The sequence below is a fragment of the Protopterus annectens genome, chromosome 8.part0 (genome assembly GCF_019279795.1).
Source record: "Protopterus annectens isolate FY-2018-M chromosome 8.part0, PAN1.0, whole genome shotgun sequence".
NCBI classification, from domain to species: domain Eukaryota; kingdom Metazoa; phylum Chordata; order Ceratodontiformes; family Protopteridae; genus Protopterus; species Protopterus annectens.
The window spans coordinates 222,805,008-222,831,180 of NC_056741.1; the positions used below are offsets into that span (position 1 = coordinate 222,805,008).

At 39.1% G+C, this 26,173-nt stretch overlaps 1 protein-coding gene across 1 annotated transcript in view; it reads left to right on the forward strand.

Moving 5' to 3' along the window:
- Positions 1-26,173, forward strand: part of LOC122808713 (complement C1r subcomponent-like) — a 365,688-nt gene that overhangs the window by 207,494 nt on the left and 132,021 nt on the right. The window lies entirely within an intron of this gene.

Below are 26,173 nucleotides of genomic sequence, written 5' to 3' on the forward strand. Positions count from 1 at the left end.
ACCTTCAGACACTGGACGCCACCCAGTTTGGGTTCGTGAAGGGCCAATCTTGTCTCCTGAACCTGATTGACTTCTTTGAATCAGTCTCCAGAGCTGTGGATGATGGTAAGGTGGTCCACACAGCCTATCTGGACCTCACCAAGGCCTTCAACACCACCCCCACTCTGTAATCATAGATAAACTTACTAAGCTGGGCATTAATCCCTATGTCATTCAATGGGTTGCCAACTGGCTTACTGACAGAATGCACACTGTAAAAGTAGCCGACTCCAAATCCAGCTCCAGACAAGTGACAAGTGGAGTACCTTAGGGTTCAGTCCTGGGATCGCTCTTGTTTGGCATCTACTTCTCTGAAGTACAGGCCAACACTAAGGTACTCTGGCTAACAAAGCTCGCAGATGAGTGCAAACTGGGAGCCATTATTGAATCCCCAAATTATGTGGATATTCTACAAAAGGGCGTTACAGAAACAGATGCTTGGTGCCAGAGCCATGTCCTCAAGCTCAATGCCAAGAAATTTATAGTTATCCCCTTTAGGAAAAAACATGTATCTGTGAATTACCACATAGGTGGCTGTACACTAAACACCAAAAGTGTGATAAGACTTAGGGACACAGGTAGACTGTGGTCTCACCTTTGATAACCACATCACCACAACAGTCAGGAAATCCTTCTATGTAGCACACCTTATCACTAAGGGCTTTTCATCCAGAAAAAAGGAGGTCATTGTCTCACTTTACTCATCCCTCATTAGACCCATTATAGAATACAGTGCCCCATTTGGTATGTACCTCTCAAGTCATCTGGAACAACTGGAAATGCCACAGAAATGCCTCACTAAAAGAATCACAGGCCTAAAGCAGATGCCCTATACTGACTATCTAAAAAAACTCCAGCTATACTCTGTTGCATATTATCTACTCAGAGGCAATCTCTGCTTAACATACAAGACCATGTCAAACCCAGAGCTGTTGGACATGCTACACTTAAAGAAATCCAAATCCCTCAGGGCCACATGCTCCAGGGATCTAAACCTTGTCATCACAATGAACAAAACATGCTGAAGTGATAGGTTTCTGACCCAGAGACTCCCTAGACTCTGGAACAGACTGCCCATACATGTCAAGCAGAGTGCCTCTTTGGCCCTTTTCAAAAGGAACCTTGACGATTGGATGTAAGATAGAAAGTTCACCCCTGGATAACTTCAGTCACCCTGCTAGACAGGGGTCCAGGGAAGTAAATACTGTGGGAAGAAATAGCCAGTGAAATGTTATGGCTAGGCTTGTATAGGCCATAGGGCCGATAGCCTAGTACCAACCTATGAACCTAAAAATGTGTGTGGAGAAACTTTTTGAGAATATTAGTTATGTATGGATACTATAAGAATAAGAAGAAAAAAATGTAAAAAAAGATAGATACGAATTTATTTTATATAATATGGGTTATTTGGAATGAAAGATTAAATGACATTTTATTTAATTGGAAATGGATTTTGTCAGATATATTGTGAAAAAATCAGATTGTGTTTGTGGAAGAAGGAGTGGGGGTCAATTATTGAAAAATAAAAATGTATAAGAAAAATGACAAGTAATAAGAAATAAAAATGTTATTTATGTGTCTGTAAATATGTAAATATTTTTTATATTGTGTTAAATAAAGGACCATCCTCTTTTTGATAGGAACTGTGGCATCTTTTATATCCACATGAACTACCACCAAGTAAGACAAATGGGGAATCAGCTTAATGTCTCATCCGGAGGATGACACACTCAGGACTGCAGCACCACCTTTGTGCTGCCAGATTCAGTAGACTGGATCTATCTTTTATAAAGTCAGACTGTTGGGGGATCAAGTTGAATAAAATTCTTGATATCATTGTTTATGATATCAGTTATAATCCATTCTATGGTCTTGGAGATAACAGTTGTTTGACTCACAGGTCTGTAATTACCTGGTTAAGTTCTAAGGTTACACTAATGGAGGCGAATCATGACTGCAGTACATCACTCATCATAGATGGAAAGAGTAGCTAAACTTTGATTAAACAATGTAAGGAATGGTTCTACAAGGGCATGTTTAATGCTATTAATTAAGTAACTAGGTACATTGTCAGTTCTCAAGCCGGAAGTTTTATTTTGCCTTGGTTAGTATTCTCAGTAATATAATCTTTAATTTAAATGATAATTTCTTGATTGTGGCCAAACTTCACTGAGGAGAGATACAGCATAGGAGTAGTACAACAGGCATCCATATGTGTAAGTAGCAAGTCAGAAATGCTGTGCCCTCCAGTAGGTTGGTTTACAAACTGTTCAAGGGGGTCTAGGAAATTTTGGGCATCTCCTACATTGGCAACAGAGGTGACCCAGTTAACTGAAGGGTAGTTAAAATCATCCCTAAATATTGGCATCTCTGCAAGTAGGGTGGTCATTTAGAACACTGAGGAGTCCTCCATGATAATCATAGGGCAAAGAAGGTGTTCTGTATTAAGCTACTAGTTGATAATTATACCTATCTAGAGAACTCTGTAGTTCAGTGAGTTCAGTTTGTTGGCCCTAGTGATCTACCAGGAGATAATATTTTCCTTGATGAATATTGTTACTCCACCACAGTTGCCCTCAGGTTTGAAGATGTAAAAAGTATAAAAGCCAGGTATAGAGGAAGTACTCCCTTTACATTTAAACCACATCTCAATAACTACATAGACACAGATGCTTTCCAAATGCAGGAGTGCCTCAAGGTCAGACAAATTATGACTGAGGAATTTGGTGTTGAAGAGAAAGCCATCTTAATGTGATATGATTTGGGAACTGAATTTTAGTTATGTTGGAATGTCAATCAGCTAGACTCTTCCTAGAAAAAGGCATTGATTTCAACAAAGGCATTAGCCTGTATGCAAACAGCTTGGAACGAGAAATGTAGGCCATCTTTAGTGATGCAAGATGGACTGTTAAGCATTTCATACCATACTGACACATACTGGATCCCTTCTGGAATCATACCAGCTATTTAATTAACTATTGAAATCAATTGTCTTTTCTTGGCATCTAGGCATTATTTGAGATGAATGAAAAGATTCCACTCTGAACAAGTGCGTTACCTGCATTTGTGACACGCACAGAAAGTTTTGGCATGGCTTTGCTTGTCCCACAGGGTTGTATGCCTGAAATCATTTACTTCTGCATAGATCACTACCATATCATATTTGTCAGGACATAGGGTCCTTAGGGCCTTTGTAATGTCATAAGTCCTAGCACCTCTAAGACAACTCACTGTAACCCTGCCCTTATCCAGCTTTGTGACTGATGTGTTACTGGCAATGGAGCCATCTATCACTAAAGCATTTCTGTTGCTGCTGTGGTTAACAGTGTGAGATTTGGAGTGATTTGGCTCGGGTGGCTCTTTATGGTAGGGGTACATGCAGTAGATGAGTGCCCTCATTTTTGTTGAGACTTAATATTCCTAGTTCTAGGAGGCTTTTGGATTCATTTTTTACAGCTTCAGCATAAGACACTGACATGATTAGAGAAGGAATGTGGTGGAGGTTTATGAAGTTTTTAGGTGACAGCGAAGCCTCCATATTGGTTATGTATTTGCACATCTTACAAGTGGAATTATTGTGTTGATAAGTAAATTATCTGTTGACATAAGACAGCTAATACATTGTCTTTTGATCTAATAATAAGTCTGGCAACAGATTTAAAACTAGCATGCTGACTTTCCATCTTGTCCAGTGCTTAGATGTTTAGATTTTGATGAGTAAATTACATGCAGCAGAGGGTATGCATAAATATGCTAGAATAAAACATACAGATGACTCCCCTGTGAATGTTGGCCTTGTGCCAAGTATTGCAAATTTCAAAGGTAAGATGGAAAAAATGGGCTGATACATTCAGGCACTGCACAATGCACAAAGCAGGCAGGACGCTATGAAAATAAAGCCAGCTCAATCTTTAACAATCTATGAGGCCAAACATCCTAGTCTGACCTTCTAGGGCTCACTAATATAAGACAGTGAGATGAGACTGGAGAAGATTCCAAAGACAATTTATAGTAAGAGCAGACAGCTCAGGAGCCAGTCGGTGCAAATGAGTAACACGAGTTTGATGGGCAGTCACTCAGTATTCTGGGTAAATGGAAAATAATGGAAAGATAAAGATATTTAAATCGCTTAAAGGGAGTAAATTCACAACTCAGAGCATTTACTGACAACAAGAGTGAAACAGACGAGGGAAGGAATTTTTTTCAAATTATCATACGGAGCCAACAATAACACTGATAGTGCAAGAACATGGTGGGAGAGTAGGAAAAATTTCAACCACAGTTAATGAAAGAGCAAAATAAAACAGTTGCAGCAAAGTGATTCAAAAATGGTTCCAACAGCACAAATATTAGAAGAGAATAGAAGAAAGTATCGAGTGTTTGCTTTCCTACTGAATAGGTAGTGAGAAGTATTGTTACTTTATATTTAAAAAGTATCCAAACCAGTGCTCTGAGATGAAGCTTCAGAATGACTTCAGCCACAAAAAAGAAAAGAAAACACTAGCCAGAGCCATAAAAAGCAATTAACTTAATCAAAAGAGACAAGAGAAACAACAAAAAGCCAGTTCTCAAACAAGCCAGAGGTGGTTAAATGCTTTGAAAACGTTAGCAGATAATCCTGTCTCTCTCTCTCTCTCTCTCCATGTTCTCTGCATAGATATCTATGTACCTGTCCATCTTTATATTTATATTATAGATAGATAGATAGATAGATAGATAGATGGATGGATGGGGATACAGATAATGACTGAATAACCCAAATATTGACATTCACAATGTCAACCACAAAAGGTCAATGCTACCAACATTAGCATGCTACTACACATAAAAAGAGCAAAAATCTTTGTGCATGCAAAACATGCAAATTTCCCAACCCTAATAATTGTACAATCACACCCACCTGTCATCCATCTTTGCAGGTGAACAAAGGGAATTTGATGACTTTCAGTTCCCATACCAATTTATATCTATTATATATATATATATATATATATATATATATATATATATATATATATATGTGTGTGTGTGTGTGTGTGTGTGTGTGTGTGTGTGTGTGTATACACACACACACACACATCTTTATATATATATATATATATATATATATATATATGTATGTATGTGTATATAGGTTCATAGGTTCATAGGCTGGTACTAGGCTATCAGCCCTAGGGCCTATACAAGCCTAGCCATAACAATTCCCTGGCTATTTCTTCCCACACTATTTACTTCCCTGGACCCCTATCTAGCAGGGCGACTGACGTGATCCCCGGGGTGAATTTCCTTTCTCCCATCCAATCATCAAGGTTCCTTTTCAAGAGGGCCAAAGAAGCACTCTGCTTGACATGTATGGGCAATCTATTCCACAGTCTGGGGAGTCTCTGGGTCAGGAACCTATCCCTCCAGCATGTTTTGTTTATTTTGATAACAAGGTTTAGATCCCTGGAGTGTATGGCTCTGAGGGATTGGGATTTCTTTAAGTGTAGCATGTCCAACAGCTCTGGATTTGACATGGCCTTGCATGTTAAGCAGAGATTGCCTCTGAGTAGACGATATGCGACAGAGTATAGCTGGAGTTTTTTAAGGTGGTCAGCGTAGGGCATCTGCTTTAGGCCTGTGATTCTTTTAGTGAGGTATTTCTGTGGCATTTCCAGTTGTTGCAGATGTCTTGAGAGGTACATACCAAACGGGGCAATGTATTCTATAATGGGTCTAATGAGGGATGAGTACAGTGGGACAATGGCCTACTTTCTTCTGGATGAAAAGCCCTTTGTGATGAGGTGTGCCACATAGAAGGATTTCCTGACTGTTGTGCTGTTGTGATGATGTGATTATCGAAGGTGAAACCACTGTCCACCTGTGTTCCTAAGTCTCTTAGCACACTTTCAGTGTTTAGTGTACGGCCACCTGTATGGTAATTCATGGGTATATGTTTTTTTCCCAAAGGGGATAACTATACATTTCTTGGCATTGAGCTTGAGCCCATGGCTCTAGCACCAAGCATCTGTTTCTGTAAGGCCCTTTTGTAGAGTATCTACATCATTTGGGGATTCAATAATGGCTCCCAGTTTGCGAACTTTGTTAGCCAGAGTCGCTTAGTGTTGGCCTGTACTCCAGAGATGTAGATGCCAAACAAGAGCAATCCCAGGACTGAACCCTGAGGTACTCCACTTGTCACTTGTCTGGAGCTGGATTTGGAGTCGGCTACTTTTACAGTGTGGGTTCTATCAGTAAGCCAGTTAGCAACCCATTGGGTGACGTAGGGATTAATGCCCAGTTTAGTAAGTTTATCTATGATTCCAGAGTGGGGGATGGTGTCAAAGGCCTTGGGAAGGTCTAGATAGGCTGTGTGAACCACCTTACCCTTGTCCATGGCTCTGGAGACTGATTCAAAGAAGTCAATCAGGTTCAGGAGACAAGATCAGCCTTTCACAAACCCAAACTGGGTGGGTCCAGTGTTTGAAGGTTGCCAATGTCTTTGTTTATAAGTTCCATGATAATACGCTTCATGGCCTTGCAGATAAGGCTCATCAGACTGATGAGACTGTAGTTTCCAGGATCCAAAGTGGATCCCCCCTTGTGGAGTGGGATAACTGTAGCTCTGTGCCACTCAGTGGGCATGAAACCTGAGGTGAGGCTGTGATTAAACATGACACTTAGGTGAGGTGTCAGTTCATATTGTAGTTCATGTAGTACACAGCCTGGGATGTCATCTGGTCCCATGGATGCTGTAGTCCTAGCTTTGGATAGTGCATTTTTTACCTGTGTGGCCATTATTACTGGAATTTGGCAATCTTCCAGTATTGAGATGGGCCATTTAGGGGGTGAGAGGGGGGGTGAAGTTGGCACTGAATTGATCTGCCAGGATATTGGCAATTTAATTGGGATCAGTATATTTAATGCCATTCTGTTTCAGCTCAGAGCAGATTTGAGCATTGCCATTTAGATTCTTGAAATAGTTATAGAATGCCTTGTGGTTGTCTTTGGAATCTTTTGCAATTTCATTTTCGTAACTAGCTTTGGAGGATTTTATGAGGGATCTCAGTTTCTTACTGAGGCTGGTAAGGGTGTTTTTTGCATCCTGGGATTTTCCTCTTGTCTGCAACAGTTTCCTCCTTTTGTTGTAAAGTTTGTTTATGGCAGGGGACCACCAGATTGGCTTCCTTTTTTTGGATGAGAACATCTTGGTTCTATTTGGGATGGCACGATTCATGCATGAGTGGATGTGCTCATACAGTGCCTTGGTGTAGGATTCAGCAGTTGAACTTTCAGTTCCCATCTGCGTGGGTGCCATAAAGTTTGTCACTTCTGACTTGAGTAGCATGAAGTTGGCTTTGGAGAAGTTGTTTATGGAGGTTTCCTTACTGGGGGGTGGGGGTGGGATGTGGATGTTAAGGGTGGTTAGCTTATGATCAGACCTGACTAATGAGGGGGTGACCATAGGTGTGGAGCATCGATTTCCCATGTTGGTAATGACCAGGTCTAGGATATTGAAGCCCCTGGTGGGACTATGGATTTAGTTGATCCAGGGCGTTGGAATTTATGAATTCCAAGAACCGTTGGGCAAAGGTGTTGGTACACAAGTAGTTTTCCCAGTTAATGGCAGGGTAGTTAAAATCACCCAGTATTAGGGTGTTTGGTTCTATCTTAATATTTTCCAGTATGTTTAGAAAGGTGTAGTGAGAATCTTGGGGCATGGTGGGGGATCTGTAGCAAGCTACAATTTGGATTGCAGTCTTACCTAGTGTTAGTTTCACCTGGAGAATTTCAGACGCATTGTGTTGAGCAACTAGCCTGGTGGTGTGAATATCCTTGGTGAATATTGACACTCCTCCACCTTTAGTGTTTCGGTCCTGGTTTGGTGGCCGAAAAGTGTGGTAAGAGTTGTAGCCTGGTATTGCAGGGGTGCTCTCTGGAGCCTTGAACTAGGTCTCAGTTACTGCACAGATATCAATGTTCTCCATTTTTAGGAGTGCCTCGAGAGAGTGCATTTTGAGGTTAAGCCTTCTAGCATTGAGTAGCATTACCTTCAAATTTTGCATGCTTGTACCTGTTATGGTGGTGGTTTTGTCCTTTGAACTAAAAAAGGCACTATAGGGGTGACAAGAGCCTTAGCCAGTAACCTGAATCCCAGGGGCAACAGGTGCAGACCATCTCTGGCAAAGCATCATGGTCTGTTGATCATATCGTCACAGGCAGACAGATACTGGATCTCCTTTGAATGTCACCAGAAGCTTAGTCAATTGTTGAAGTCAATCATTTTGTCCTTATATTGTGGTATCATTCTGGGCGAAGGCAGGATGCTACTTAGGGCTAGGGTTATACCTGCCTGGGCCATATGATCCGAGAGCTCTTCCATGTCTCTTTTCATGTAGTCCAGGGAGGTACGTCTCAAGTCATTCACTCCAACATGGACAATGACAGAGTCATATTTGTACTTGTTGTGGAGTGACTTGAGTGCATGCGTTATGTGGTGGATCCCAGCACCCGACAGGCAGGTGACTGTAATTTTCTCCTTGTTCAACCTGGTGAGTGGGACATCAGTATGCCGGACTATAGAGTCACCTATGACTAAAGTGTTAGTACATTGTCTTGCCTTATGGGCTGTTGCTGGGTGGCAAACTGGTGTTGTAAGCTATATAACACTTTAGTTGTGATTGGTGTTTGTTTGTGTTTCAGATTCAGAGGTCCTTGTTGCTTGGGCAGTTTACAGTTAAGGGCCTCTGCATATGTGGATTTAGTGTTTTTATATGTGGTGTTGGTGGTGTGGGTTTTGAAGGGCTATGTGTTGCTTGAGGTGTAGTGTGGGTGTTAACCTTCTCCTCTTGATTGTCTAGCACAATCTTGGGTGGAGAGAGCTTTGCTTCCATTTTGGCTATGTAAGTGCATCTCTCACAGGTTGTAGTGTTAGGTGGTAGGAGGAGAGGGTTGTCTGTGTACATGAGGCAATTGCTCCATTGCCGCAGTACGCCCAGATTCACCAGGTGGATAGGAGAAATCACAGGAAGCTGACCCTTGAACATGCCTGGTTTGGTGCTTTTTTTTTTTTTTTTGTAAAGTACAGGAGCTGTTTTCCCTTACCTTAGCAAGGTACTTTGCAATTAAAGGCCTATGATTAATTTCTCCTTATGAACAAGGAGAGTTGAGTGCTTGTATCAGTTTAAGGCTTCCTAGTGCTTTCCAGTTATGTGACACTTTAGTTGTGATTGGTGTTTGTGTAAGATGAAAAAAAAATGCACACTGCAGTGTGCACTAAAGAAGTTAGATGTGAAAGTAGGTAACTTAAGTTTTACCTTTTTAAAAAGTTAAAGTTTAGTGGAGAGTTACTATTTTTAAAACAGCAAGATGGATTGAAAGGGGTGGCCACTTTTGTATTCTGGTACTATGGAATATGGTAGAATGGCCAATAATTTTAAATAGTTGAAGGGGAGGAATTTCAAAACAATACAATGTATTGTATATTTTCTCCAGATAAACATTATACATTATGATGTTGTGAAAGTTTACAAGTACTCTTGTAACCTATTTTACTGACTGAATTCTTGTATCACATCTGCTTATGATTGTATTCATTTATGCTACATGCTGTCTTGAGCTATACTTATCTGTATGCTTGCTCTTACATTACAACTGTTGCACTGATATTACTTAAAGTTTGTTTCTTTGGTTGTTTTAATGTTTTAACTACACTTTCAGCAAAGTGAATCATTTTTCTATGTGCCCTCACTCAGCACATGCATCTCATGTTTCACATCTCAGGGATTATCTTGGTCCTCTCTGTGACTGCAACAAGCATTTCTCTACTAAATTGCTGAACTGGCAACATCTCTCACTCCTTCCTAATTATATATGCTAATCAGAGATTGCACAACAGTGGGGAAAGGGCATAATCTCTCCCTTAGTATAACTTCAGTTTTGTCAGTGTTTTGTGTCTAGATATTTCTGAATTTACATTTTTTTAGTTTTATTTTTCTGTCCATTGTATGTTGTGTAGAGCAATAAAAGTACATTTATAGACATATAGATTTATGCAGGGTATGGGGAATGCAGTCCTCCCATGTGAGAATCAGGGGGGCTTTTCATCTTGCAAAAATAGTTGCTCTGTGTGCAATGCCTTAATTTTACAGTTCTGTTGTTTATTAAATTTGCTATATAGCAATAGAATTAGATCCAAGTGCAATATGAAAAATTACAAACCCAGTAAACGAATCACTAAAACTGCAACCAAATAAAGAAGCCAAGAGGTTCCAAAATCCACAACAGAATTTAATGTACTTAAAACAATAAATGTAAAGTGCTTTTTGTACAGTCGGATCACCGGACTTCTTCAGACAAAAAACAGTACACAGACACCAACTTTAAATACAAAACCTTTTCCCTCTATTCTGTCATCCACACATCAAATAAACCACATAATTTAAAGGTTATTAGTTAATTAACATTATACAATGACTCCCCATTAATATTCTAAAACGTGCACGCTGATTGGTCAGCGTGCATGCTGTAAATCAGACTTATACTAATGGAAAAAAGTCCGGTCGCCCCGACTTTTTCCATTAGTATAAGTCTTTTTTTTACAGAAATGAGAATGCAAGATCTCAGTTGCTGTTTAGACACTGTCTCGCTATGTTAAAGGAGTTTAACATAGCGAGACAGCTTTAAAAATAGTAACGGAGATCTTCCTTTCATCGTTGCTTTTTAAAGCTGTCTCACCTATTTAAACTCCTTTAACATAGCGAGACAGTTTGTAAAAAGCAACGGAGATCTTGCTTTCTCCGTTGCTTCCACCCACAGCTCTGATGTACTGCGTAAGCATACGCATGAGCAGTACATCAGAACTGCTGCAGAATAGCAGACAGCTGCGGAAGGGCAGCAAGTAGGCATTATACAATGCCATTATTTAAGAAAAGTAAGTTTTTTTTTTTCTTAAATAATGTTTTTGTATAATAGCAATAACCCACTTCTGGGTGTGGGTAATGCTGGATTTACCCACAGTTGTCTTTGTGCCACTCGGGCCAGCCCTCGTGACCAAACCACACCAACCTTGGGTAAATCCAGCATCACCCACACCCAGGCGTGGGTTATTGCTATATTCACTCATAGTACTTAACCCTGTTTTAACCATGTACATTAGTATTCACTAAGATATATCCCCATTTAAATTACCATGTTTTTAAAAGTCACTTCAATATACTACTTTTCATATTTAAAAAAAAATAAATGTGCAAATACAGTTCCTAAAATATAAACACAAAAGTAATTGTTAAATAGTTAAAATTTATGAAAATTCATTTATTGAGACTTCTCAGTTTTAAGATAGAGGCAATTATTGTACTTCCAAAGTGAGCTCCATAATGTTCTTAAGTAGGGGTTATCCTGAACACTTAATTGTTGAGCTCACTTTGGAAGTACAACAAAAGAGATTTAGGGGGGTGTACAAACCTATTTTAGACTTGGTAAATAGTGAAGGGGTTGTACATGGAACTGGTTATAATGAAACCTCCTTAGTTAATGTCGGAAATGGGAAACAAACCCAGGTGGCGAACTTTGCCTCTAGCTTTATAACCCAATTTAATGTAGATGCTCATAGTATAAGGAATATTTTGGTCAAAAATTGGAGGGTGTTTTCACTTCAGGAAGAAATGATGGTTAAAATAGATGAAAAACCATCTGTAATTTTTAAACGTGGCAAGAACTTGAGGTCACTGGTAGAACTGCCTAGGCAAATAACTGTATGAACACCAGGGATGTTTAAATGCGAGGCTTGCAGCCTTTGCAGGCACATGGCATCAGGTTGCACTTTTACAATTTGAGATAAAACATATAGAATAAATGGGAGGTACAACTGTAATTCTAAATCCGTGATCTATATTGCACAATGCCAGTTGTGCCCAGCATACTATATTGGTAAGACCGATAGAAAACTTAAGGAAAGGGCTTACGAGCATACATATAGTATAAGCAAAGGCAAGAATGCGAATGCCTTGGCAAAGCATTGTAGTAGTCACCCGGGCCTTGCCTTTCCTTTTAGAGTGATAGACCAAGTAAAATATAATGTAAGAGGTGGCCCCATGGCAGTTATGCCTGGACTCTAGTAGAAAGCCAGGCCTAATGATTTCTATTGCCTGTATCTTAAAACTGAGAAGTCTCACTCAATGAATTTGATATTTTAACTATTTAACAATTACTTTTGTTTTTTTTATTTTAGGAACAGTATTTGCACATTTTTTTTTTTAAATATGGAAAGTAGTATATTGAAGTGACTTTTAAAAACATGGTAATTTAAATGGGAATTTGTTTTAGTGAATACTAATGTACATGGTTAAAACAGGGTTAAGGACTACTAGTGAATGTTAATTAACTAATAACCTTTAAATGATGTGGTTTATTTGAGTGGGTAGATGACAGAATGGAGGTAAAAGTTTTTGTATTTTAACTTGGTGTCTGCGTACTGTTTTTTGTCTGAAGATGTCCAGTGAGCCGACCGGACAAAAAAAAAAAAGAGCTATACATTTATTGTTTTAAGTACATTAAATTTTGTTGTGGATTTTGGAACCTCTAGGCTTCTTTATTTGGTTGCAGTATGACAAATTACCATAAACACACACTCATCCATGTATCTATATATAGAGAGAGAGATAGATAGATAGATAGATAGATAGATAGATAGATAGATAGATAGGTAGATAGATAGATAGATAGATAGATAGATAGATAGATAGATAGATAGATAGATAGATAGATATAAATACAGCCATTTTCTATAGCCATATATAGAGATAGTCTTTAGGTGAAACCCTGGGTCTCTTGTGGGGTCAGTATTTCGTTTGTTATTTAAGAATAAATATTTTTTTTCATTTATAGAGTACAGGGATTTTGTCATATGCATACTGCTGGAGTGTTCCTTGCACTTGCCCTCTCCTTTTGTCCATTTGGATTGTTTATGTGTATGAATGTATACCTATATGAAATTAACAAAGAGCTGTATTTTGGCATTCTTTTGTTGAAGCTCTCTGATGAGAGATTGACAAAACTAGTTTTAGTTGTAATGTCCATTTTCTGTTCTTTTCATTGAACATTTCAAAACATGCAATAACATTTTCAGTCAAAAATGTCAACATATTTTTCTTTTTATGTTACCTCTTGTTGAAAAATACAAATGCATGCAGATATACATAATACTTACAATAACATTCTTTTTATATGCATAATGCAACATTTAAGTTTCAACACCATAATATAGATGCACATTTGTATTTCCACAACCCCCTCCCTGTTTTAGGAAAGACTACAACATGTTTTAACACAAACCCCTGACGGTGCATATAAACTAGTGTAACATGAGATGTAAATTGTGACATCCACTGTATCCCCTAAAAACTGACATAATATTATAAATATTATCATTTAGTTCTTTCTCCTATTTCTGTCTCACTTGCCCCTATTTTTTAATGGTCTGTGTTGCCAGTACATACCTAGAAGTGTTCTGAAGAAGTCCTCCGTTAGGATGAACATGCTTAACTGACCTTATTTATTTATTTTTTTTGTTTATGGTTTAATAAAAGAGACATTTGTAGTGCTCTGTGTGGCATTTCTTGAAGTCATGTGAGTTCATCTAATAAGTCTTGCTTTCATCATTTGTTTATGTTTTTTTTTCGTGCTTATATGCTTAGATGTTCCCATTTTATTGCCTTCACCATCTCTTCTATTCTGCTTGTCTGGCCCTTCCTGTCTTTAGTTATAATACTCCTCAGCCATCCTTCATGACACAGTAAATGCACTTTCTCCAGCTGAGCTCAAAAATATGAACTTGAATATAGCAGTAGAAAATATGCATAGATCATTGTGCAGAAGAAAATGAGAAATTAGTTTGTCTAAAAAAATACAATTACAAAGTGATTCTGAGGCACAAAATAACTCATAAACGGCCAGCAAACTCTCAGTTATCATCATCTAGAAAAGTCTTCTCTGCAGTTATATGGCATTAGATAGCAGCTAGTACTGTTGGTTAGATGGGTCTACTTCAGTAGACCGAAATACTATTTACCTGAAACCAAGATAATCAAGATGCAAAGGCTGACAGCATGAGAACACCAATGTCCACCGACTTACCACTCCAGGTAAGTAAACATTTGGCCATCTTTAAACCCCCCCCCCCCCAACTAAATATACCAAATCTGAGATTGCACAGGGTAAAGGGCAAAGTTTGAAAGGATGTACAAGTATTTACATACCTGGAGTGGTAGGTAAGTCAGTGCTCGTATTTCGGTCTACTGAAGTAGACCCAGTTAGACATAGCAGAGGTGTATACTTTAAGATTTATACGTAATCTGCATTCGTCTAGTGTACCCAATTGTCATTTAAACTTTAGTAGTGTGTTAGCCTGTTCATTTTAATTGGAAAAAAGTTATTTTTCCTTTTGTCTGAAACACCATAAAGCTGGATATACCTAATTGCATTTTTCTGCACTGCTGCTGCATTCAAGAGCTGTCAGGCAGCTTGCATTTTTGGCTGCTGATCTACCAAGATGGGAGGTAATGGCTGAAAACTCTTTATGTTTTTGATAGCTCCTATAATTTGCCACTCTGAATAGAACTGACAACTACATTTTATGTTGAAGTAAATTGTTAAGAAATGTTTCAGTTTTCAACTAATGATGATTTTAACCTCACTTTGGCCCTAAGTACAAATGTTAATAGCTTATATTGTGCAGAGATATTCTTACAAAACTTTCTGAGAAGCGCAGCTACATAATCTGACTTGTACAGAGCATTGCATGAGGTAGCAGATCTAAAAGCAAATAAACTAAATGATTACTAATATCTGCCATGTCATTGAAAAAGTAAAATATGTATATTTTGCTATATTTTAAATGGCAAAGCTATCGCTTATACTGAAAAATAAGTGTGTGTGTGTGTGTGTGTGTGTGTGTGTGTGTGTGTGTGTGTGTGTGTGTGTGTGTGTGTGTGCGTGTGCATGTGTGCATGTGTGCATGTGTGTGTGTGTGTGTGTGTGTGTGTGTGTGTGTGTGTGTGTGTGTGTGTGTGCGTGCGCATGCATGTGTGTGCGCGTGTGTTTGTGTGTTCATTCGTGTGTGCAGGTATATGGATGAGTATACTATAAGTGTGTATGAATGTGGGGTGTCTTATTTGTGAATAAGTAGAAACAGGTGTCTGTGTGGGAATGCCATAGAGTCATAGAGTCAGATTTTTAAAAGGCTAATGACCAAAGGGGCCTTTCTAAGCCTAAGCAAGTTTTCCCAAAAGAATAATGATGTCCTGTATCCAAATAGGACATTGAGGACCAGGCATTTATAAGCTCCCTCTGGTTCCAGGCCTGGTGTAAATTTCCTCTTCCCTGTCCACTGGTCTTAAGTTGCAGTTAAACTGCGTAATAGACAAGCAGCTTCACATGGATGGGAAGCCTGTTCCTTAGGAAGGGAAGGAGATTCATAAGTGTGGGATTTGTGGATGCCTTGTAAGCAGACATAGATCACCCCTCATCAATCTATATTAAACTGAGCAGAGGGAAGAGGCTTTAAGGCACTCTGTGTAAGATAAGTTTGTTATGCCTTGTATTCTTTTTGTAAGGGACCTCTGAGGTCTGTATAGTTGCTGCATATGCCTAGTCAGGTATATATCAAAGGAAGCATTGTACTTATTTCTGGTCTAATAAGGGATGAGTACAGTGGGATAATGACCTCTTTGGATCTAGATGCCATTCCCTTACTTATAAGTTGTACCACATCCTCACCACTGTGGCCATATAGTGGTCAAAGTTAAGACTACTGTCTACTTGCATAGCTAGATCCTGGACCACTGGGTTGATATTAACCTCTGGGCAGATTAATTAAGAAGACTGTCGGATGGTTATTTTCCCAAAGGGTACAATTATGTATTCCTTAGCATTGAGTTTAAGACCATGGCTTTGGCACAATTTGTTAGTCAGAAATAGACCTTCTTGGCGAATGCTAGTCTCTGCAGGGGAGTAGATGATAACCACCAGCTTGCAATCATCTGCAAACTTAGTCAGCCATAAACCTTCAGCATTTGCTTCCATTTCAGAGAAATAGATACCAAAATGAGCGGGCCCAGTACCGAGCCCTGGGAGACTCAACTAGTGACTGGCCTCTTGGTGGAGGTGACCTCACCTATTTTGACCCCCTGGGTCCTATCAGTGAGCCAGTTGTAACCATACATTTTTTTACCAATAATAATATCCCAAGAGGACGATTTGGATTTTGAAAAGGAAGTTCAATTTATAATTTATATGTTTACTGATAGAGGTTGTAATATATAATTTTTAAAAAAACAGCATCTAAGATCAGCTTGAAGAGAAGCTCCCACTTTACCCCTATTTTGACTAAGGCTATGTTAAATAAGGTAGTTCTATAATCACTAATTTTTCTATTGCCTGTTGTTTGGATATAACTGTAGATAATGAGATCAGTTCCATTATTGATAAGAACTAGAAGATTACTGAAGGAAATGTTGAATTGCGTAAGGTTATAGGAACTAACCCTAAATTTGTTTTTAAGAACAATTATAATATTAAAAGACATTTGCAGAAAGATTCCACAAAAAAATCTTACCTACCTCAATGGTTTCAAATAAAAGTAAAGGGATGTATAAATGTGGAGTTTGCTCCATGTGTAGATTTATTTTAGAAGGATCATTTATCTCTTTGAGACATTTAGACAGATCTACTCCCATTTCAGGGGTCTTTAATTGTAAAACAGAAGGGATAGTTTATGTAGTTGTTTGCATGCATTGCAAATGCTTCTACATAGGCATGTCTGAAATTTACAAAGGAGTATTAAGGAACACCTCTATGCTATAAAAAGAAAAGATTTGAATAATGCCTTATATAAACATAAGACTGCATGCCATGAAAACAAAAAAAATATGTATTTGCTGTTTTAGAACAAATACCTAAAGTCCTCAGAGGGGGAGATTTCAGAGCTATTGTTGAACAGAGAGAAACCCTCTGGCAGTTAAAATTGGGGGCTGATGTTTTACCAGGCTTAAATGATGCTATTAATATAAAATGTTTTTAAAAGATCAAAGATTAAGGGTAGAAATGTAGAAATAGTTAATTGATTTTTGTCAGATATGTTTGTTTATTATTTTTCTTACATAATTGGTTAATGGTTGTTTTAACTGGTTAATTGTTAGATAGCCTATGTATGAAGTCTGTCTTGACGAAAGCAAATAAAATGTGTTTACGCTAATTCTCATACCTTATTTGGTTGGTGCTGCTAATACAGTCTCTTGTGAGCTGCCGAGTGGATTTTTGGTTTTTGTGGTCTTGCAATTTTGCACTTGTTGGCTATCCAGTGGGTGATAAAATGGTTTATACCAAAATTAATGAACTTGTCTATAATGCCTGCGTGGGATATTGTATCAATAGCATTGGCCAGGTCAAGTTAAGCTGTGTGCACATTCTTACATTCATCCAGTGCTTTAGTGGCCCTGTCAAAAAAGTCCACCAGATTTAATAGGCATAACCTTCATTTTGAAGTTAAACTGTGATGGGTTCAGTGTTGCAAGTTACCTATGTCCTCATTTATCGTATCTTTGATGATTCTTTCCATGGCCTTACATATGAGGCTGGTCAGACTTATGGGCTTGTAGTTACCTGGATCAGTGTTTGGACGTCCTTAGTGCAGGGAAATGACTGTAGCCATATTCCATTCCTTGTACACAAAACCTGACTGTAGGCTCCAGTTGAAAAACTGTGCTGCATTTATATATTTGCTTCATTGTTTATTGCTGACCTCTGCCTGTCTGCATTGTTTATTTTTCCCATCCTCCAACCCAAGTGTTGTTGTACTCTTAAATTTGTTGGCTTTGGAATTGTCTGCCCCTGCTGTAAATTTGTTTTTAGTCACTTCTCCCATTCCCATCTCATTTGCTCACTCAACTGCATACAGTGAGATCATTTGGGAAGGACTACCCTCCTTGCTTCTTAGACTTTGGACACTTCTCCCAGTTCCATCTCATTTGATCACTCAACTGAGTGCAGTGAGATCATTTGGGAAGGCTGACTCCCTTAGTTTCTTCTTGAACTATCTTCTGTTTCCTCCATTTCCACAAAAAAAAAAAAAAAACATACACTTCATTCAGCTGCTTTTGCTACAATTGTGTTCTTCTTGCTTTATTACCTTATTTTTGCTGCATGCTCTTAAGTGTTTAAGTGATTTTATTCTGCTGCATTAGTTACTGCTTGTTAATAGCCTGATTGAATTTATCTGTCATTCTAAGCATCTTAGTTTTGGTTTTAGCATTTGTGTTTCAGGCCAGTTACTTTACATTTAAGAAGGTTTTTGTGGTCTACACTCTTATAAACAAACCCTTATCAAAACCCTCTCTCCGGAACACTATGTCTGGACAAGTCCCATGAATTTCTCCTGCCAGCCTGGTCGATATAGGGATAATGAGACAGTGTAGCAACTGCCTCATGTTTACTGACAGCCTTCCATGAGAAATGCATCTGCATCAGTAAACTGGAACCCATGCTCTTTTGTGCCACAGTCAGTACTTTGGACAAAGAGGAGATTGCCAGCACACACTCACATAGCCAAGCACAACATGCACCCACCTATGCAGAGGTCCTCAATAAAAACTTACCTAAACAGCAGACACCTCCAAGACACACTCACAAACATTCCACACACACAACACCAAGCACATCACACACAGCAGACAACACACCAGTGTCTCACAAACACAGCCTACAAGGAAAAACAATAAACCAACACAGCCCACAAGGCATAACAATAAACCAAACATACTAGTCATTGCAGACTCTCCCTCATGTGGCTCGACATGGAGAAGGTCACGGTCAGTTGTCTGTCAGGTGCCAGAATCCGCCACATCATGCATGCACTTAAGTCTCGCCACAACAAGCACAAGTATGACTCTGACATTGTTCATGTTGGTGTGAATGACTTAAGATGTACCTCAAAAGACTATATGAAGAGAGACATGCAAGAGCTGTCAGAGTGTGTGCCCCAGGCAGGTATGACCCTAGCCATAAGCAGCATCCTACCTTCACCAAGAATGATATTGCAATATGTCAGAAAAATATGTATTAGTGTATGTATTAGCTATATGCTTAGTGCATTTAGAGCTTGAAAAGGGTTAACACATTTATTCTATTTTACACTGCATAAATCTGTACAAATTGCAGAAGCTTTCTGACCTTGTATTGTCATGAAATATGAGCAGCTAAAATCTTTGCTTATGCCTTGGAAATTTACTGAGAAGCAGATGATTTCTGCTTGTGTCAGGAAAATAATGAATAGAACAATACCACTTGTATAAATGTTATGAAACTTAGACAAGGAGTTCCGCTTGTGCTGTGAGAAAATGCACAGCTGCAGAAGCTATAGATAATTAGAACAAAGACTGCTTGAAAATATGAACTGCAATCAGCATTTGCTTGTGTCTGAGCTAGAAAAGTACCTTGAAATGTAACACATGCAATAGAACTATATAATAGAAGCTTGTAATGGGCTAGTCCCCACCAAGGCCAGGTTGTTTTTCTCAAAAAGTTTCTCACAAATCTAGTCATGTCAGCAGAAAATCTGAGTAACATCTGCTGTAGAACAATGCTGAAAGTTGTGTTTGATTACATCAGCTATAGAAGGCCATGTCTTATAAAACAGTATAAGAATAGCATACTTCCTGTTAGTAGTTAGGCAAAATCTTGTATTTTATTTTTATTTTATTTATTTATTTTATTTTACATTTGTTGACCGGGCTAGTCTAACTGGACAAATATCCGTTTTCAGTAGAGGCCCGGGGAGAAAAGCTCCAATTACATGAAGTAAACAAAATCATTAACATTAAAAATCATTAGCAAAATACCATAAGTTCAAGGGTAGACTTATACAAAATTAATGGAAACAAAAAAAAAATATCAAGCAGAACAATATTCAGAAAAATAGTTGGTTAATAACAGAATTACAGGGTAAGCAACATTCAGCAGTTAGATACAAACAAATGTAAGTTGTGATAACATGGTGGAGAGAAAAAGAAAAATGTTAGCGACATTCTCAAAGATAATACTGTCAAAAGTTAAACATAAGTCTTTAGAGGGACAGTTGGGCAAGGTGGGGAAGTTGGGAGTAGTAGAGGAGTAATTTCAGTCAGGGTTAGCACAAGGACACAGCCATTGAGTTTTAAGATGTTCTTTGATATGTCTTTTGAAAAGGGATGTAGAGTCAAGGTTTGTAATTTCCTGAGGTAGTTGATTCCAGATTTGCATGTTTTTGTCTCCTTTCTGCAAGTTATTAAATGTGCCTTAACTGAACCTTACGTGTAGTGGTCTTTGAAGCTTTTTCCTTTGACAGATTGGTCCTTCAGACCAGAAACCCTCACTTTGCCTCGGATCGGACAGGCCAGGTGGCTTGAAACCATACGGGGAAGAAACCACATCAGTTCTTCTTATTTGAAAAGCCCTCCGACTGAATTGTCATACAAAAGAGGCCAGCCACTTTCTGATCTGCGACTGAAGGACAGGTTTACACAAACCAGGTGATCAATCACGAAGGCTCAGGTAAGGTGAATCTACCTTTTTTTCAGTTTTAGATCAGGGACTAGATTTGCATTGTTTTTGTCAGGACTATACTTTTATAAGTTAGGGACAAAAAAGATTGCTGTCTTGTCATAGATCAGGGAAACAGAGCAGGTAGGCAGTCATTCTGAAGAGACTATAACAAAATCCATGGTACTGCATTAAAAAATAAGGAGTTACGTAACGATTAAAAGGTTAGAACAAAATGGGTAATAATTGCACAAAAAGATCCCAAAATCCGCCGTTAACCAAAGACACGAAATACATGCAGTCACAGCATGCTGATAATATTAAATCCTACTCAAAATGGGTTAATAAGTATGAATTTGATGGTAAATTAGAAAAATCATTGCTTATCAAACTTGTCAAACAGCTTAAAACCGATTCTAAAGGTCGGGTAAAAAAGCAACGTCAATTAGGAATTCCTCAGCCACACAGGTGGATTGAGGAAGTAAACCATAGGGAACAAAAGAATAATAATTCAAAAGCAATGTTTTTAGATAAGGAGGACAATAACTTAGTAATAGCATCAGCCCCACCACCTTCCTTACCAGAATATGAAGTAAGTGAACAAGTTAGTCCACCCCGTGGTATCCTGCTGTCACTGTAAATAGAGATACTACAAAAGCGAAACCGTTTATTAGATATCCCATCGAGACCAGGTCTCGAACACGGACAGGTAATTCAAAAGGGGACATTGAGCTATATCAAATGGGTAGGAATTCACGATCTATGAGTGAAGAAGAAATATGCCCACTTATAGAAGTGCCTAATCCTCAGGTAGGGCAAGAAGGTCAGGACCCAACTATCCTAGTGTATAGACCCTGGACTCCGGAAGACATCCAGAAAGCCACTGAGTGAATTCCCCATCCAAAAGTTAATTTTAGAAAGTTCTTAGAAGATTTGCAAGGAATGAGGCTAAGTTATAATTTAAACGGAGAAGAGGTAGAAAAAGTAGTCAGACAAATTGTGGCACCAGATTGGCACATGATTAGTGGCGACTGGAATCCCCGTGATGCTGCACACAGGCCCCTCCCATATAGCAGCGCAGAACTAGACAACAGAGTGAAAGGTCTTACAGACCATATCTCTGAGAAATGGAAGCCTAGGGAAGACGGGACTTGCATTAATCAATGCATCCAACAAGAAGGCAAAACTGTTGACAGATATTATGCCAGACTGTTAGAATGTTTTAATAACCATTGTAGAATGCAGGTTCCTGAAGATCAGACACAAGATTCCCCATATGAGCAGTAGTGAAAGAATGCATTTTTGAAAGGCAGTATTGCATCCATAAGCAGTTTTATTACAAAGCACATGGTAGATCATCATACAAGCAGATTACAGTCATTACTTGAATATGCTAGGCATGCCGAAAGGCATTTTAATAGCAAAAAGAAAAAGAAAGCCCAAGTATTTTCTGTAGAAGATGGAGCAGAAGTTTATGTAGTACAGTCCGGGAAAAAGGGCAAGAGAAATGCCCAAGGAAACAAACAATCTGATCAGCGATCAGAGGACTTTGAAGGGAGAAAGAAAAGGGGTGAATGTTTTAAATGCGGTAAAAAGGGACACTTGGCAAGGGATTGCAAGAAAAACAAGAAGGCAACCACGGGAGACAAGGAGGGTGAGGACTGACTATATGATAGACAGGAATCACTAGAAGGGGATAGCAGAGATATGACAAATAAAAATGTGATATAGGGAGTAGAGAATGTGACAGAAGAAATGGAGGAAGTGCAGGAAGTTACAGATAGTGAAGAAAATGAAATATTGGATTTAGCGTTATTGAGCTTAGAGCTCTATTTAGCAGACATGAAACCAGAAGTTACACTCCTGGTAGAAGGGAGGGAAGTCAGATTCTTGTGTGACTCAGGGGCATCATGGACCCTGATACATCCCTCCAAACTGCCAGAGAATTCAGAGTCATCTGATTACATACTAGTGAAAGCAGCTAATGGACAGCTGTATTGGGAGCCCCTCTCCCATAATATTGCAATAACTGATCCTGTTTCAGGATTGACCCAGAAAAGCAAAATTGTTGTTTCTACAAAGTGCCCAGTAAATCTCTTGGGCAGAGACCTTATGCAGCTATTTAGTATAGCAGTAGTTCCGACTATGCAGGGTATGGAAGCACAGCGACAAACTGATACCTTTGCAGTGCAATCGGAGGGTGAAATGTTTTATTGGTACAGCCAGGACTTGATTACGACTTGTCCAGGGGCAGTAACTGAAGAGTTAATGAACGTAGCCATCAGCAAGATCCCCTCCCTTGACACTGATAAACAACATTTGTTGCACTGTACTCTGTATTATTGTAACACACCAGGACCTGATAAGGAATATGAGCAAGAATTGTTTAGAAATCGTGCAAACAGATTGATATTACGTAATCTGTAGTGGGAAATGGAAGGGAACAGTGTAGCCAGCTGTTCATTGCCCCAGGAATTCTTTGCACTCTATAAATCTAATCAATTACCACATGTTACCTTAACTAAGGACAAGAATGTAAAATGGGTAGACTTAGGTGAAAAAGTCACGAGATGGGAAAAACAGACAGTTAGAACTGTCAGAACAAGGAATACAAAGGCAGAAGTTGAATTGGATAACTCAGACCCACCCAGCTGTACACTTGCAGTCTAGCAAGGACAGCTGATTAGCACTCCTATTAAAGGAGGAAGAGAATGCCTTACAGAATATACCAGAAACCTTTTGGTCAACAGGAAAGTCAGATGTAGGACTTTTTCGTACAGCGCGGCCAGTTACTATTACGCCAAAGTCAGCATTTAGACCACAGAAAGGACAGTATCCCTTAAGAAAAGATGCAGAGGTAGGAATCAAACCTATTATAGCAGCTTTACTTAAGGAAGGGGTGCTGGTGGAATCTCCTGCTTCACCATGTAACACGCCCTTATTTCCTGTTAAGAAAGCAAATGGAGAATGGCGTATGGTCCAAGATTTACAAGCCGTAAATGATGCAGTAATACCAAGGACACCTACGGTGCCAGACCCACACACCCTGTTGAATGATTTAAAACCTCAACAGAAATATTTTTCTGTGGTAGATATCAGCAATGTGTTCTTCTCGATACTGATACACCCTGACAGCCAGTATTGGTTTGCATTCACATTTCAGGGGAAAAGGTATACATATACATGACTACCGCAGGGATATTGTGAAAGTCCGACAATATTCTCACAAGAAATGGCAAGCAACTTGGCGGGATTTACCCCATTGAGAGGTAGTCAGATTTTACTTTATGTTGATGATATCCTGCTGGCGGCCCCCACCCAGCAAGATTGCAAAGAAGATACCATAGCGCTGTTCCAATTTTTAGCCACTGAAGGACATAAAGTAAACAAAAATAAACTGCAGCTTTGGAAAAAACAAGTTAAATACCTAGGATATGTAATATCTAAGGAGGGTAGGACATTAGATGAGGACAGAAAAATAGCGATTTTACAAGCACCAAAACCCACTTCTGAGAAGGAAATGATGTCCTTCCTGGGTACAACTAATTTTTGTCGGAGCTGGATTCCAAACTATGCCTGGGAATCTGCACCGCTGACTAACCTGATTCATGAAAAGCCTATGGCAGCACAGGATTTGTTACAATGGACACCAGAAGCAGAATCTGCTTTCTGTAAACTGAAACAGTTAATAGCGTCCTCATTAGTTTTGGGATTACCAAACTATCATAAACATTTTTTCAAACTGTAGATTGTAAGCAAGGTTATATAACATCAGTGTTAACACAGCAGCATAGGGACAAGCAACGCCCTATTGCTTATTATTCATCACAACTGGACCCAGTGACACAGTCTTTACCTCACTGTGTACAAGCAGTAGTTGCAGCTGCAATGGCAGTACAGGCTTCGGCCTCAGTAGTTTTGTTCCACCCTCTCACATTGAGAGTGCCTCATGCAGTCGCGATTATTTTATTGCAAGAGAAGGTAGCATATCTTTCCCCTGCTAGGCATCTTTCCTGTATGACTATATTATTGAGCCAACCCTATATGACAATTGAATGATGTATGACTTTGAACCCTTCTACCTTGCTCCCAACCCCTGCAGATGGCACACCACACAGCTGCCTGCAGGTGATTGAGCAAAAGACACTGCCTAGAAAAGATCTCATGGATGTCCCTTGGATTATGCCGAGGTGACATAATACGTGGATGGCTCATGCAAAAGGGGCCCTGCAGGACAGAACATAGTAGGATATGCAGTAGTTTCTGATACTGAGATTATAGAAGCGAAACATTTACCACACAATTTATCTGCACAGGCAGCAGAATTGATTGCCTCGACACTGGCATGTACCTTAGCAAAGGGTAAATATGTAAACATTTTTACTGACAGCCAGTAAGTTTTCTCTACTGTACATGTTTTTGCGCAACAGTGGAAAAATCGAGGAATGATAACATCTACTGGCAAACCAATCAATCGTGCACACTTTATTTTAGATCTTTTAGAATCTATTCAGTTACCTCAGAAAGTAGTTATTTGTAAATGCACAGCTCATACCAAGCAACAAGATAGGATCTCAAAAGGTAATGCGAGAGCTGATACAGCTGCAAAGCAGGCAGCTTCAGAAGTATTTCTTTTGAATGAGGAATTACAACCCTCTGAGATTTTAGATGTAGAAATGTTAAAGACAATGCAGACACTTACTACGCAAGCTGAAAAACAAAGATGGGTAAAACGAGGAGCAATTCTTGAAAAGGGGCTGTACATCTCTAAAGAAGGGAGACCGATATTGCCATCTAATTTGTTTAGATATGCAGCTTTGTTGAGCCATGGGCAGTGCCATGTCTCAACAGGGGGGATGGTACAGCTGGTGAACCAAGTGTTCACGACATACGGATTCTTAAACTACTCTAAAAAATTTTGTTCGATGTGCCACATTTGTAATAAACATCATGCGCAAAGGGTGTTAAAGCCCAAGCAAGGGAGTTTCCCTACACCACCGTATCCATTTCATACTATCTGTATGGATTTTATAGAATTGAACAAATGTGAAAATAAGAAGTATTGTCTTGTCATTGTAGATATGTTTTCCAGATGGGTGGAAGCCTTTCCGACTAAAAATCCAGATGCGGCAACCTTGGCGAAAATTCTCATTAAAGAAATCATTCCTAGATTCGGCATTCTGGAAAGGATCTACAGTGAATATGGCACACACTTCGTAAACCAGACCATACAACAGTTAAGCAAACATTTTGGTATTTCTTTAAAAAATCATTGTGCATACCACCCACAATCTGCAGGGCTAGTAGAGAGGCATAATGGGATTTTAAAGAGTAAGCTAAGGAAGTTAATAGTAGAAATGCAGAGGAATTGGGTGTACTGTTTGCCCCTGGCACTGTTGAGCATGAGAAATGTTCCGAATGCAAAAGGGTTGACTCCTTTTGAAAAACTATTTGGAAGGGCTTATTATATACCTCAGTGGAAACCTCTCATGCCCACAGACCAGGAAGCCGACTGTACACTCACAGAGTACATGAGAAATCTGTTAAATTCTAAACATCTGTTGCAGTCAAATTCTGTTTC